This window comes from Pseudorca crassidens, chromosome 14 (assembly GCF_039906515.1).
Source record: "Pseudorca crassidens isolate mPseCra1 chromosome 14, mPseCra1.hap1, whole genome shotgun sequence".
In the NCBI taxonomy this organism is placed as follows: Eukaryota; Metazoa; Chordata; class Mammalia; order Artiodactyla; family Delphinidae; genus Pseudorca; species Pseudorca crassidens.
Genome location: NC_090309.1, coordinates 89,192,360 through 89,207,578, shown reverse-complemented (window position 1 = coordinate 89,207,578; position 15,219 = coordinate 89,192,360). Strand labels below are relative to the sequence as shown.

The window sequence follows — 15,219 nt, the reverse complement described above, 5'->3', positions numbered from 1 at the left end:
AATATTTTTAATCAGTTGACTTGGATTTTTGTTGCCTGCAGCTGAATTTATACTAATTATAGCAGAAAATTTCATAAACACAGAGGGGAAATTTAATTTTAATCTTATGTAAATATTTACCAATGCTGACAAGATTTTAAAAATACAGAGTCAGAAATATTTGAAGGACAATTTTGTAAGCTTAAAGTTTATAAAATATGAGTTAATATTTCCTTTATTCACTAACTCATTTATTAATTTGGTGAGTTTTAATAAGTACTTATTATATATCTGAATTAGATCAATTAAGAGAGCAATAAACTTTACTTTGGGCATGGTCAAACCGAAGCATAGACACCTTTTCCTTCCTGTGTATTATTCTGCTAATTCTGAATCACTTTCAAACTTACAGCTAAATTACAAGTTTGAATAACTTTAAACAATTATTTGAAGGTAAATTGTTGATGTGCTGCTTCATCACTCCTGGACACATTACCGTATTTTTCGTACAAACAAGCATATTTTCTTAGAGTTTGGTCAAGAAGATCATCTTTGTCATTGGTCGCCTCACAGTTGCAACTCTGAATGTTAGTGTCTGTCCACAGAAATAAGTTGGCATGCTGAAGTAGAGAACACCTGAGAATTCAGAACGATTCTGGAGCACTGCATTTCTTCAACTGCTCAGGCTGGACCCCTCAGCTGTCCATTCATGAGGCATGGGCATGAAATGACCTATCTGGGATGCTCTAAGGCCTCTACTCCCATCACCACAGACTGAACTGGGAATCAACATTGGGGTCTATGTGTCACACCAAGAGTTCAGTTTCAGAGCCCACTCATGTGTCTTGCAAGTGGTTAGAAGTACATTTACAGAACAGGAGCCTGTAATCACCTTGCACCTCTGTACCAGGATGACTCCAGGTTCCTCTGCTAGTTCTTCTAGCTGTGCCGGTCGGTGAGATGCTGCTCTTCCAGGCTTAAAAATGTGGTCTTTCACTATATTAGTAGCTGAGACATCTGATCAAGCAGATCAATAAGGAGAACCACCCGGTAAGCATGTTGGTAACAAGCTGTCCAACTTACCATGTGAGGCCTTTTTGGTAAAGCCCGGTTTCTCATCCTGTTCTCACGCGACACCAAGAATGGTGACCTCACTGTCCGGGATGGAGTCCTCTGCAGTGTTAGCTCCACACTACATGCGCTTTTGGTGGTCATCCAAAGCTTAGTGGGGTCCTGTTCAGTGGTGTCCACACCACTGGGTGGCTCATCAGTCCTCATCCAGGAGTTTTCCAGTGGTTCCCTCTGAACCACTAAAATGCTCTTAAAATGTCCTTAAGACATCCCTTGTCTGTGACGCAAGGTCTTTTCTTTTTCTTTTTTGTTTCCTTCTTTTGCTTATTCATGGCAGATTATTATTTTTTTAAATTACATAGCAAGCTACAGAGAAAAACTGAAGCATTGCTAACACTTATGCATTTAGAAATGCTGCCCAACATGCGGACCCTTCCACCACTCCTGGTGCTGCGTGTGCTTATTGCTCCTCTTATTCTGCTTTTAAAATGATCATTGCCTGACATTTTTCCTAAATATCAGGGGCTCATTGTCTTCACTCATTCCATGGCGTTAATTATGATGGTGCTTTTAAGAAGGGGATAGATTATTTGGTAAAGTAGAATTTTACTCTAAAATCTCTTGTGATTTTTCTGTAATGTCTGATGTGATGTGGTCTCTGATCTCTGCACTTCCTGCGGCCCCTGCGGTCCCTGGCCCAGCTCGGCAGTACTTCTGCCTCTCCCCGCCCCTGCCCCCCAGTACTGACGGGCCTCCTGCAGCAGCTCTATCACCCGCTGCCCCAGGTGCAGCGAGCTCCGCTTAAATGTCTAAATATTAATGTCAGTTCAATTAATTGCCAGGTCTGACAGTAAGCATTGCCAAGATGCCTTTTGGTTAAACATGTTTATAATAATATCAAGACTATTATTTTGAAGAGACTCCTCAAGCAGTACAGTCTAATTAAAGTGATACTGAATACCTGTTTTCAGTCTGTTTCTGTCCAATGTTTTTCTCATAATTAGCCGAACACCCTCTTCACATAATGAAAGTTTTTCAGGCCTGTGCCTACTGGTTCTCAGTAAAGATGCTTAGAATATTTCTGAAGAGGAATCACAGTACGAAGGAAGAAAGTTAAATTCTTATTGAGGAAAAACCTTCCACATTTCTAAAGAAAGACTTAAATCTGGATTGAAATTAATCAACAAACTGATCAGGTATCTGTATAAAAAATATAGATGTGTTGCCAGATGAGTCCCTGTGTTAAGAGAGAGCTCGTTAGCTACTCTCACACGGAAAAGAACTGAGGATATTAATTGGAAATACAAATCCTGCAAAAAGCACTCTGAGTTAGAAGTCATAATCAAGAGAAACAGAAGAGGGCTTGTCTATAAAGTCAGTGAGGTGCCAGACTTTCACACAGAAGGACCTCAGTGCAAACCTGGTTCAACCACTTCCACCACTGACTAGCTTAACATTTCTAGTCTTTAGTTTCTCTCTCTATGAAATGGGGGAACACGTAGCAGCCTTGCAGCTTGATATGAGAATTAAACAGACAATTTTATACACATACACACACAGTTTATTCTATTAGTGGGGGTTAAAAAGTTCAATCCTCAGCTCTGAAAGTTATGATCCATATTTCAACATGGTTATCCATTTGTGCAATGGACATTTCTTGAACACCTGGAGCACGTGAATGGCTGTTGTGGTGCAAATTACCAGGTGCTGGGGCATCTGACAAGTGGGGGGAGTGAAGTGTGGGTAAATGTTAAGTGTGTCCAGTGCACATACAACGCTGGACACTGGTTTCCAAAGCAAACACCTAACATGGACCAGCATAGCCTTTCCACCAAGCAGCTCCTCTGCTTGTGCTCCACACCAGCCTCCAGTGCTCGCATGGCTCTCACACAAAGCTGAGTCTTACCGTGGCTGGAAGGCCCATCAGGATATTCCCTCCACCCTCCCTTTTTAAAAATTTTTCTGTGTATTTATTTATTTAATTGAAATATAGTTGATTTACAGTGTTGTGCTAAGTTCTGTTGTACAGCAAACGACTCAGTTATACACATATATGCATTCTTTTTTATATTCTTTTCCATTGTGGTTTATTCCAGGATATTGAATATAGCTCCCTGTGCTGTACAGCAGGACCTCGTTGTTCATGCATCCTATATATAATCTTCCCCAGAACAAAACACATGTACCTGGAACAGTGGAGCCACAGAGCACTCAGGGCCCCATGCGACCAGGGAATCTGTGAAACTGCTCCATTTGCCTTTCTAAGCATATTTTGTTTCCCATTTGGTGCATTCTAGGATTTGGGCAAAGAATAGGTATTCTACTGCAACTAAAAATAGGCATCTATTGCAGTACAGAAATCCAAAGATGGTGAGGAATTCAACTCTACGGAAAAGAGTTTGCCAAGGAATTCTCTGCCTGCATCTTCCAATACGTAACTGCTTGATGTCTGACATGAAACCGGGGGGACTATAAACGGCTGGAAGTTCTGCGAGTCCTATGCGCCTTGCAAAAGACATAAGACCTGAGCAACTTTTCCATCTTAAGGGGAAGAGGTCAGGGATTAACATCATATGTCAACTCCTCTGTGTGAACTACTATATGTCTTTACTATATATTTATTTTTCACAACAGATTGCCCTGTAGTTTTTATTATTTCCATTTTATAGGTGAGGAAATGAGATTTTTGAAAGCTAAATAATTTTGAAAAGATCACACAATTTGTAACATTTGCAATATGTCACAGTGTTTTCATAGAATCCCATCCAAGCTAACATTCCATACCTACCCCAACATTAACTTTGTTAATTTACAGCAAGCACTTAATATCTTAACGTGATTGGATGGATTTTCCATTTAACTGAAAACAAAATTTGAAACTGGAAGAAACAATGTTTATTGTCTATGGACAATGGATAGTTCAGTTTCTATCCATATCTAATTCTAGCTTTTGACTTCCTTTTACAATCCCTGGCCTGCAAAGGACAGTTGCTCAGTCTCTTGACTTAAGTTGCCCTCACAGACTTTGTTTTGGACCAGTTTTAACCTCACACAGCCTCTGAGAGGAAATATCCTATAAAAAAAAAACCCTCTGCCTAGAATCTGAGTTTTGGGTGGGAACAGATTTGCTAGTGCACTTAATCCCATATTCCATGAATGACTAGTCTATTTACTCAAAAACATGCTTCTAACTACATTATTACAGAAAATGTTACGTGCTTTAATTTTTACTAAATAATTTGATAGCTAATGATTTATTCTGCTAGCCAGCTTCCAAATTACAATCTGAAACTCTATATGGTAAATATGTAATTAATATGAATAATAGCAATTGAGCAACTAAAGAGACCACAAACTCTTGAAATTTAAATAATAATAATAGACTATGGCTATACTAAAAGGATTATGTTGCTTTAATATGAAAAAAATGTCAAGAAACAGTCTAAAATAGCCACATTAATATTTACATTCTAGGTTCATTTTCACTATATCATTTCTTGCATGTATCTTGACATAATTTCTATTTTAGTAACTGAAATTCAATAGAACATGGTATTTGTATAAATGGCTAGGTCCCAAATGAATCTCAGATGAAATATATTTGATTATATTAATTACAATAGAATTCCATTATCAAAATAGCATTACAAGTTGAAGTTATAAAAAAAATTTTGAATGGCAACAATCCAGTTGAATGAGTAGTAAAGGAAAAAAATTTATATTTACTCTTTCTATTCATCCACATATGAATTCTACTTACTAACAAACTGCTCAACTACTTTCCCAATAATATTTGGCAAGATTATTTACATATATAAATATTGCAGGTAATGAAAATTTTAGCATTTAATTTTTTTTCACAATTTTTATTAAAATAATTCCAAAGCTTGTTACATATATTTCTTTGTTTTTAAACATTGTTGTGATGAGTCAAAATCAACATTTTTAAATAGGGACAATTTATATGACCACCACCATGGGCTACTGAGATAGGTTATCTATTTACCTTTGTGCCAATGTCCTCAGACGCTTCAGCTTTTATGCATTTTTTTCTGTACTGTGCCTTTGATGTCTACTGTTCTTTTTGTCATCTGTCAGCGTGTCCCCTTTTAGTTTGCTTCATCCTTATCTAGTCAATCAAATAAAGTGAGTTGACTTCATGGCAGTTGAGTGGCTCAGCTGACCCTTCCCTTCCTGCTCAGAGTATATGTTCCAGATGCACAGCTTTGCTGGAAGTCTGGCCCGCTGTAATTTGTAATGGTTGCATTCACTCATTTCTGCTCAGTACCACATAATAAAGTGAACACTCCAAAACCTTTCACCAAATTTGAAAACTTGGAGTCACCTCTGACTCATCCTTCCTCTTCATATTCCTGTCATTTAAAAAAAATAAAATGGCTCACATCTATTTGTCCTGTTGCTATAATAATTATTCAAGATCCTCCTGACTCTGTTTTCTAATGAACACATGCCCATTTTTAAAGGCCTTTCACAATTTAGCCCCAAACAATTGTTCAAGACATGCCACATGCTACTTTTCCTTATATTGTAACCACAAGAAAAAAAACCAGTTCTCTGTACATGTTATGTGCAATCGTAAACACATTAGCTTGTGGTGTTCCTTGACCTGTGATCTGAAAGCAAACCCATAAAAACATGTCCAAGTCTAAACTCATTATCATCATATCTGGTTATGCTTCAAAATCCAAATCTTTTCTTCCTGGGTTCATTTCTTGGTGGATGATATATACGACCATCAACCTGTAGGCTTGCAAGTTCTATCACTCTTTGAAAGGTCTACCCATGCTTTTCCACATTCATGGGATCTTGTCTTTTTTTTTGGCTGCACTGGGTCTTCGTTGCTGCGAGTGGGGGCTACTCTTTGTTACAGTGCACAGGCTTCTCATTGTAGTGGCTTCTCTTGTTGTGGATCATGGGCTCCAGGCACGCGGGCTCAGTAGCTGTGGCTCACTGGCTCTAGAGCGCAGGCTCAGTAGTTGTGTTGCACAGGCTTAGTGGGATCTTCCTGGGCCAGGGCTCCAACCTGTGTCCCCTGCGTTGGCAGACGGATTCTTAACCACCGCGCCACCAGGGAAGTCCCAATCTTGTCATTTTTAATGCCGAAATGTCCAAATGCCAATTCCTTTTATCTATTACCTAAGGAAAGCTTTTGTTGTCTCCTTTTGTGCATAAGATAAAGTATGAAGAGTATCATAAGCCATTCAAAACTTCACCCCACTTCTAATTCCTTTCTGGCCACCTGGTCCCCTTCCCCCAGAGCAAGTACCACTTTACCTCTTATGGTCCCTGGAAAATTCCAAGACTTTCCTTAACTCCATGTCTTTCAACATACAAATCACTATGCCGTCATTCCTTCCTTCCCCAACCAGAAAATTCCATTCATCTTGCAAAACCCAGCTCGAATGTCACCTACCTGAGAAGTCCTTCCTGATTCCCTATGGAAGAATTCATCACTTCCTCCTTAGTGCCCTAGTGGCAGTCTGTGTACATTAGTATTGAAGTACTTATCACATGGTATTATTGAAAGTGAATTCTGTTAGAGCAGAGAAGGTTATTCACATCTGTATCTGCAGCAAGTGTAGAGTCCTGAGACATAAGAGCTGCTTGCTCATTGCAAGTTTGTTATGGTGTCAAAAAATCATCATTGCATGACCCATAGCTTGTTAAAGGGAAAGAAAGTATCCTCTGCAACACCAGCCCCAATAAAACTGCATTTTTTGGGAAGTTAAGAGTGGCCCTGTGAGGAGCTGGGAGGAGAAGCAGCCAGTCCCACTGTCCTACGAGACCCTGCCTCCCAACCCCGCTCAGTGTCTGAAGGACTGAGGCAGTGCTCACTGCTTTCCTACTCAGTTAAGGTGGGCAGCATTTCTCTAGTTCCGATTGTGGATTAAATCATGTGCTAAAAGGTCTACTGAAAAATCAGAAGCATCAGCATTAGTTCATTATAGGACCAGATGGTCCACCTTGGCCTTCTATGTCTTCTGTGTCTGGTTTACAAATCAGATATTCCTTTTCTCAGCTTCAGACCGTCTGCTCCCCAGGAAAAATATCTTCATCCTCTCCCTACCACTGCCTTATACGTATTTGCCGATGGAAATCTGAGTGTGATTATGGTAGTAGCAATTCTGGGAGTGTCAATAAGCCAGTGAGTTTCTCTGTGCGAATTCCAAACCCTGATCAGAATGTCCTCTAGAATAAACACAGGTGGAACACCAAGTGACATACATGTGCTCAGCAGACAAACATTAGTTTCTGTCCATAAGAGCTTGATAGGGAGGGAGATTGTTTCTCAGTTACCCAAATAACATGTGTTCCCGCCAGAGGCCACAGATGCGGGGCTGGTAACTCTGAGAGCATTAACCTGTGGATTGTGGCTGGGGGATGACAGGCCCCATCAGAGCCCGTGGTCTGTAGGGCAAAGTGCAGGCCAGCAACCCCTTCAGAACTCTTGTCCATCAGACGTTTCTTTAGGATGATTGCGGCTTCCGGTCTCAGGAACTCATTCCACCCAGAAGCTTGACAAAGCATGCATTTTATACTCATTCTTGTCTTTTTTGGTCCTTTTCTGCAAGACAATTGGTGCTCAGTTCACTGTCCTTCCCAAACAGTTTTTCTTTCCAGTGACACCCAGTGAAGTTGCTACACCACGAGACCCTTCATGTCACATCACATAATTAATTACAATGAAGCCTTACATCCCATAACACAGCCAACTACATACTTTTGTAATAATAATAATAATTTAACAACAGTACTAGTAATGATATAGCTGGTATTGATATAATGCCTTACAGTTTTATTCAGTGTTTTGCATACAAAATCTCATATGACTCTCAAAATAATTCGTGAAGTTCTTATTTTTCTCTTCCCCATTTTAAAAGTAAGGAGACTATGACTTTTAAGAACTTAATCATCCTGTGGCAGAAATAGGTCCTGAAACTAGTTCTCCTGATCATCCGTCTTGTGGAGTTCCTGCAGTTCACAAATGAAGAGACACACTGAAGTCTCTGACAATCAAATACACTGCACGTGGCAGAATGCTTACTCGAAAGAAGAAAACATCTGCAGGAAGGTCCACCTCAAACCACTTTAAGCCCGGTGTGGACTTGCACAGAATTTCAGGTGTGTAGTTACATTTTTCACTTTGTAATAAACCCCTGCATTTCCTGGGATCTACTTATTCTGCGGATTGCCTGGAGGTGGAAATGATAAGGCAAAATGACCCCATACTCTTTCTCAATAAGCCAACTTCCGAAGTAGCCAAGACTAAAAGAGAAGTCAGGCAGACAGTCTTCCTGATATATTTAGGGTGGAAAACATACTCTGTGAGCGTATCATCTGCCTAATAAATTGACTCGCAGGGTCAGACTTCTGAATTTGAGGTGCAAGAGAGAAGCTCACTCTTTAATTATGGCAAAATGTCCAAGTTGAGAGGGATGAAGGCTGATGGAACTGTATGTTTATCCAAGACCACCCTGGACAAAATGCCCAACCTCCGTGTGGTCAGGCTGCAGGTATCCTGTCTTCTCAGAGGGACGCCACTGTCTTTCCAGAGTACCAGGTGCCTTGGTTTGACTTCAGATTTTGACACCTTCAAAGTCTGTGACCCTGAGCGAGGGACCTGGCCACAACAAGACTTTTCTAATCTGTACGATGGAGTTATTACTACATGTCACATGGGATTGATGAGAAGAGGAGATGGCTCATCACCGAATGTCACTCCCTCCTCTTCTGCTGGATTCTGCCTGGGGGCCTCTCGAGTGAGGAACCAGCCCATAGACACTCCCTTCCAGGTGACTTTGGGTGAGTCAGGTTACTCTTGGAGACGCAATGTTCTTGCTACCCACAGGATAAACAGCATGCTGGAAATGTTAAGTCCAAACAGGTGATTTGATGTCACCACCCCCAGTGTCACATATGTCCTGCCTGACTTCCAGGAACCTCCACCACCACAACCCTGATTGTGGATTTGGGATGAGGGAATAAGAAGAGGAAGACCTGCTCACCTCCAGCACCTGTGTGGTGGGGAGGCATTGCATGGAGCTGAAGAAAAGGCAGCAGCTGGCCAAGGTGGGAAGGTAGCACCAACTCCCTGCATCCTGGGGTCTTTGTCCTCCCTCTGCAGGATGCCCTGTCTTCTGAAACCCTGCTGGCTTGTAAAACATCCTTATGTTGGTTAATGCCTGTGGGGTACACTGCTGATGGAAATGGGAATTTCTTAAAATGGTGATATAATAGTTGGACATTAAAGGATGAAAATTACTCTTGATAAAGTCATTGCATAACTGGATTACGAGGCAAACTTTCCTGACATGCCATGTTTCAAAGTTAGGAGGTGGTGAAGGAAAGTGGCTAAAGTAATCGGCTTTGTGGTTCTACTGTGCAGTATCCAAACCCCAGACCCACATGAGCAGTTGTGTGCTGTTAGGCGACTTGCCTTTGTGACTTAGGCAGGACCATAATTTCCTCATCTGTAAAACACTTAAAGGTCAGTGTGAGGATCAAGGGATGTATTGCACTGAAAACCTGAAGGCTTTGCCTGCCACCAGGTAGTGATGGGTCAAGGTATGTTTGAAATTATTAGTATTAGACTTTAAAATGCAAGGTGTGTCAATGTCTGTATCCATCCCAAATACTATTCATCACTGAAAAATTGTAGGTTTTCTTGCTCTATATGACACAACAAAGTGGCCAATTTTGTTGAAATTTTTTCTGGAGTGTTTTATTTTCTGTTTTATTAGTTTATTTGTATTCCATATTCTTCCATAGATATTGTAATCCAGGATTAAAATAGATGTAAGAAATCATTTTGAAATGTTAAAATCTGCTTAACAGAGAAAGCCACTCACCATTCAACTAGTTACCTCAGGACCTAGTGCTCCTTTGATTCGTGAGGCATCTGTGGCTGCCGTTACTCTAGGTCTCGCTGGAGGAGACTTACAATGCCCAGCACAGTTAACAGAATTTCCATCCTGTTACAGGAGTTAGGGAGTAAAATATACCAGAGTCCCAAATTAAGAAGAATTCTACACTAACAATTTACAGGGAAAATAGTAAAACATCTGGGGATGACTGATGTATGTACACAGCTAACTTCTATAGGTTGCAGTTGGAAAATCAGCACATGGCTTCCAAAAATCTAATCTCTCTATATAATTCATCTCCTACATGAAATTGGCAAAAATATAGCTCAGTGTAACCTGCATAACACAAAAAATCCTCTGTCATAATATCTAGCTGCAGCTCTCTGTCTGAAGTCATGGATTTTCAAATACCCCAGCCAACTGATACTTCCCAGTGAGGGAGAACATCTGATTCCACTTTCACCCATCACTGGAGTTCTAATTACTTTGATTTAGTGACTGTGGGATTTTATTTTTTACTGTTTGGACAGATTCCTCACTAATACTTAACAGGCAAGATACATTAAAATCCTGTTTGGTTTGACAGGAGCAGAGTTTAATGTCAGCTGGACTGAATTTATTTTCCCAAGTTCTATTCTCTCAAAAATACCTTTGATGTTTTCTTTAACCAGATTTGTTTAGGAAACAAACTATATGATGTGCAGAGGATCCAAATACATTTCTGATTCAATCATAGTATCAATATTTTGTGTACCACCCAGTTTAGAGTAAACATTTTACATTAGATTTCCATCATAGAGGGACAGTGGAATTCAAAATGAGCCATACATCAGTCAGTGTCTAACTCCATTTGGGTAAAGTTAGAGCAAGAAAAAGCACATGATCAAACATCAGGATGTATATTTTTACCCAATGCTTCTCTGCCAGGAACACTTCTCTGACTTTTCTTGGATGTGTCTGCTCTCTTTTAGCTCCTGCTTCAGTAAGTTGGAATGATTTGTGCACGTTGTAGACTGAGAGTTGTAGAGGCCAGTGTGCTCCTCACATAGCAGGGTATCTCGTCCATGGCAGGCGACTGAAACCATGTGTTGAACTGCATTGTACTTACCCATGTACTTGATATGTGTATATACCAGGGTAAAACAAAACAAAACAAACAAACAAAAAAAACCAAACAAAAAAAGCCCCTTGCCTTATAAAATACTGTAAATATTATTTTATTATCTATAAAAATGTTTAGTAACACAGACATAGGAATGATCGTCATTAACGGACGAATGTTTTTCCTTAATGATTATGAGTGGTTTGTAGCTGGTATATTCATTATCTTGATTTCCAAGGACAGGCACTAATGAATAAATAGTATTCAGTTTGTATTAGACCACATAGTTTTATTTGCAAATAACAGACAACCAACAGTAGCTTTTTCTAAAGAGAGACTGTGTTTACTCATGGAGCTGAGAAGAACGCTAAATGTGACAGAGAACATGGTTGCCTAGCCCAGTGTTATTGCTCCTCATCTTTCTTGATGATTAAAAAAATTCCATATATAGTTGAGGAGCCTTTGGTATCGTGGTATATGGTCACCGTCTCTGTTTGAAGAGCATGTAACCTTACTTCTGATTAACGACTTATAAAACGAAGCCTATTGGCTTAATTCTGGGGAAGAATTTCCTTTTGATATAATAGGGCAGGTGAGGAGAAAGCCTCAGTCCCGTTTAACGCCTTTGACAGAGGCTCTTCAAGGCTGTGATGTCTGGAGCTGTGGCAGCCATTTAGCAACACAAAGAGGAGGACTAGACGCCTCGAAATCATTAAACAATTGAATGTAATCCTCGAACAGCCAACCTCAAGCATTCTTAATATGTAGGAAGGATCAAATAATGTATATTTGGGATCTCTTGATGTATCCTTGTTACATTCCTGATATTGGTAATTTGTCCTTTCTCTCTTTTTCCTTGATCTGTATTACCAGTAGCTTATTAACTGAATTATTCTTTTCAAAGAACTAATTTTGGCTTTATTGATTTACTCTACTTTTTATTTTCTACTCCATTGATTTCTTATTTTTATTATCATTTTATTTATTTTATTTTGATTTGCTTATTTTTTTCTAGATTTTTAAGATGGAAAATTGGATTGACTTTCAGTCTCTTATTTTCTGATTTGTGCATTTTGGTTTAAATTTTCCTCTAAGCATTGCTTTATCAGCGTACTGTAAAATTTCAACATGCAGTATCAAATTAGCATTTAGTTTAAAATATTTTAAAATAATAATTGTGATTTCTTTTATTTTTGAGATATTTAGAATTGTACTGTTTATTTTTCATATGGCTAGGAACTCTCTAGTTATTTTGTTATTGATTTCTAACTTTATCTTCAGAAGATATCTTCTGATTAATTTTAATCTTGATTTCTTGAGGATTTCTTTATCGGCCAGGGTGTGGACAATTTTTGTACAAGTGGCATTAGACCTTAAAAAGAATGCAAATTCTATTGATATTGGATATTTTTCTTAAGTTGGTTAAATCAAGTTTCGCAAATGTTGTTGTTAATACATTGTATGTCCTTACTGATTTTCTTGTCTGCTTGTTCTATCACTATTAAGAAAGGCGTTTTAATGACTCCCAATATGATTGTGCATTTGCCTAAATTCTCTTTTAATTTGCTTTATGCATGTTGGAATGATGTATGGATTCCAATAGCTTAGGATTGTGGTAACTTCCTACCGGATGGACCCCTTTATCACCGGGCAAGGCCCCTTTTTACCTCTATTAATATTTCTTTTCTTACACTTTTTATATTAATGAAATCTGTTTATTTTAGTTTCATTTGTATCTCTACATTGTCCTTTATATCTTTCATTTTTAGTTGTTCTGTATTTTTATGCTAAAGTGTGTCTCATTGGTAGCATACATTTTAGAATAAATTCTGAGAGTTGGTATGTTAACTGGAGTGATTATTCCTTCTCCTACCATTTGCCATCCATTTACTTCAATTTCCAGTTTCAGTCAGTGTACATGCATAACGTTACAGAATTGTTAATTGATACTACAGGAAGAAACAGCTTTATCAACTAGAGTACAGTTTATGTACGATTTATTTTGTTTTAAGTTGCACAGATTCTATGCATTTCCAAAATTACTTAGGTCAAGACCTTTTCCCCTGAATCTCTTCAGTGCAGTTTTTCCATGCATTCATAATACAGTTGGATTGTTTCATCATATTCTGCATTCCATCTTTGAATCCCCACAAGATCCTATATATATATATATATATATATATATAGTAATATATATTATGTTACCTGTATATTACATACATACATATATAATATGTAACATATTATATATGTTGCATGTAATATGTATGTTACATATTTTATATATAATTTGTATAATTAGGATTCAATCTTTGTGCTATAAAGTTCTGTTACTTGAAAAATGCAGTGTTATGTATCCACCATTACAATAGCAAACAGATATTTCAATGCCCTAAAATACTCCCTATACTTCATCCATTCAACTCTCCCTACCCACAAAACCTTGGCAACCACTGATCTTTTCCTCATCTCTATATTTTTGCTTTCTTCAGAATTCCATATAGATGGAATCATACATATGCAATCATAGACTAGCTGCTTTCTCTTTGAAATATACATATAAGATTTACCCATATCATGTGTCCTGATAGTTCATCTCTCTTTATTGTTAAATAAGGCTTTCTTGTAAGACTGTACCAGAGTGGGTTTATTCATTCACTTATTTTAGAATATCTCAGTTGCTTCCAGTTTGGGGCAATCATAACGTTGCTGTAAGCATTCATGTGCATGGTGTTGTTTGGACATATAAGTTTTCAATCCAGTTGGTAAATACCTAGAAGTGTGATTGTTGGATTGTATGGTAAGACTATGTTTAGCTTTGTAAAAATCTGCCGAAATTGTCTTCCAAAATGGTTGGACTTTTAGCATTCCCACCAACAATGAATTAGAATGCATGTTGCTCTTCTTTCATACCAGCAATTGGTATTGTCATATTTCTTTATTTTTTGGATTTTAAACTTGCTAATAGATGTGTAGCACTCTCTTATTATTCTTTGAATTTGTTATTGTTTTAATTTCTAATGACAAATGATGTTAAACATAGTTTCCTATGCTTATTTGTCATCTGTATATTTTCTTTGTTCAGATTTTTGCCCAATTTTAATTGAATTTTTGAGTTTTCATTATTAAATTTTATTATTATTGTTGTTATTTTTAGAACACTTTGTATATTTATAAACAAGACCTTTATCAAATATCCATTTTACAAACATTTTCTTCCATTCTGAGGCTTGCCTTTTCACTCTCTAAATGATGTCTTCCCCTGAATAGAGGTTTTTAATCCAGATTATCAATTTTTTTTAATGGATCTTGATTTTGGTGTTGTGTGTAAAAACCCATCACCAAACTCAAATTCACATATACTTTCTTCTATGTTTTTTTCTGAAAGTTTTATGTTTCACGTTTGTTCTGTGCTCCATTTTGAGTTAATTTTTGTTTAAGGTGGAGGTTTGTGTCTAGGTTTACTTTTGTATTCATGTGGCCATCCAAACCTTCCATCACTGTTTGCTGAAAAGAGTATCCTTTCTCATCTGAATGCCTTTGCACTTTTGTCAAATATCGTTTACCTGAACTTCTCTGGGTCTATTTCTGGGCTCTCCTTTCTGTTTAATGTGTCTGCCTATACATTTCCTCACCAACACCATACTGTCTTGGTGGCTATAGAGTTAAAACAAGTCTTGAAATTGGGTTTGGAGAGTCCTCTACCAGCGCTCTTTCTCTTTAGAATTGTGTTGGCTAGTCCAGGTCCTTTACTCTTCCATGTAAACTTTAGAATCAGTTTGTCAATAGCTACAAAATAAGTTACTAGGATTTCAACTGGGGTTCCCTAGAATCTACAGTGCAATTTGGGAGAAATTGACATGTTAACAGTATTGACTCTTCCAATCCATGAACATAGAATATCTGTTTACTTAGATCTTCTTGTTTCTTTCATTAGTAATTTTTAGTTTTATGCATACTGATACTGTACATATTTTGTAAGATTTTTTACCTAAGTATTTTATTTTTTGATACTATTGTAAGTTGTACTGATTTTTAAATTTAACATTTAAATGGTTCATTTCTGATCTATAGGGAAGCGATTGACTTTTGTATATTGACAAGCACTGGTAGTGAGACAAAACATCCTTTCATTCTTCCTGATCTGAAGGGAAAAATACCCAGTGTCTCATCATTAAGTAC

General features: G+C 38.0%; 1 pseudogene; it reads right to left on the bottom strand.

The window, feature by feature from the left end:
• Positions 1-505: 505 nt before the first annotated feature.
• Positions 506-7,527, bottom strand: LOC137205563 (cytokine receptor-like factor 3 pseudogene; annotated as a pseudogene).
• Positions 7,528-15,219: the final 7,692 nt, after the last annotated feature.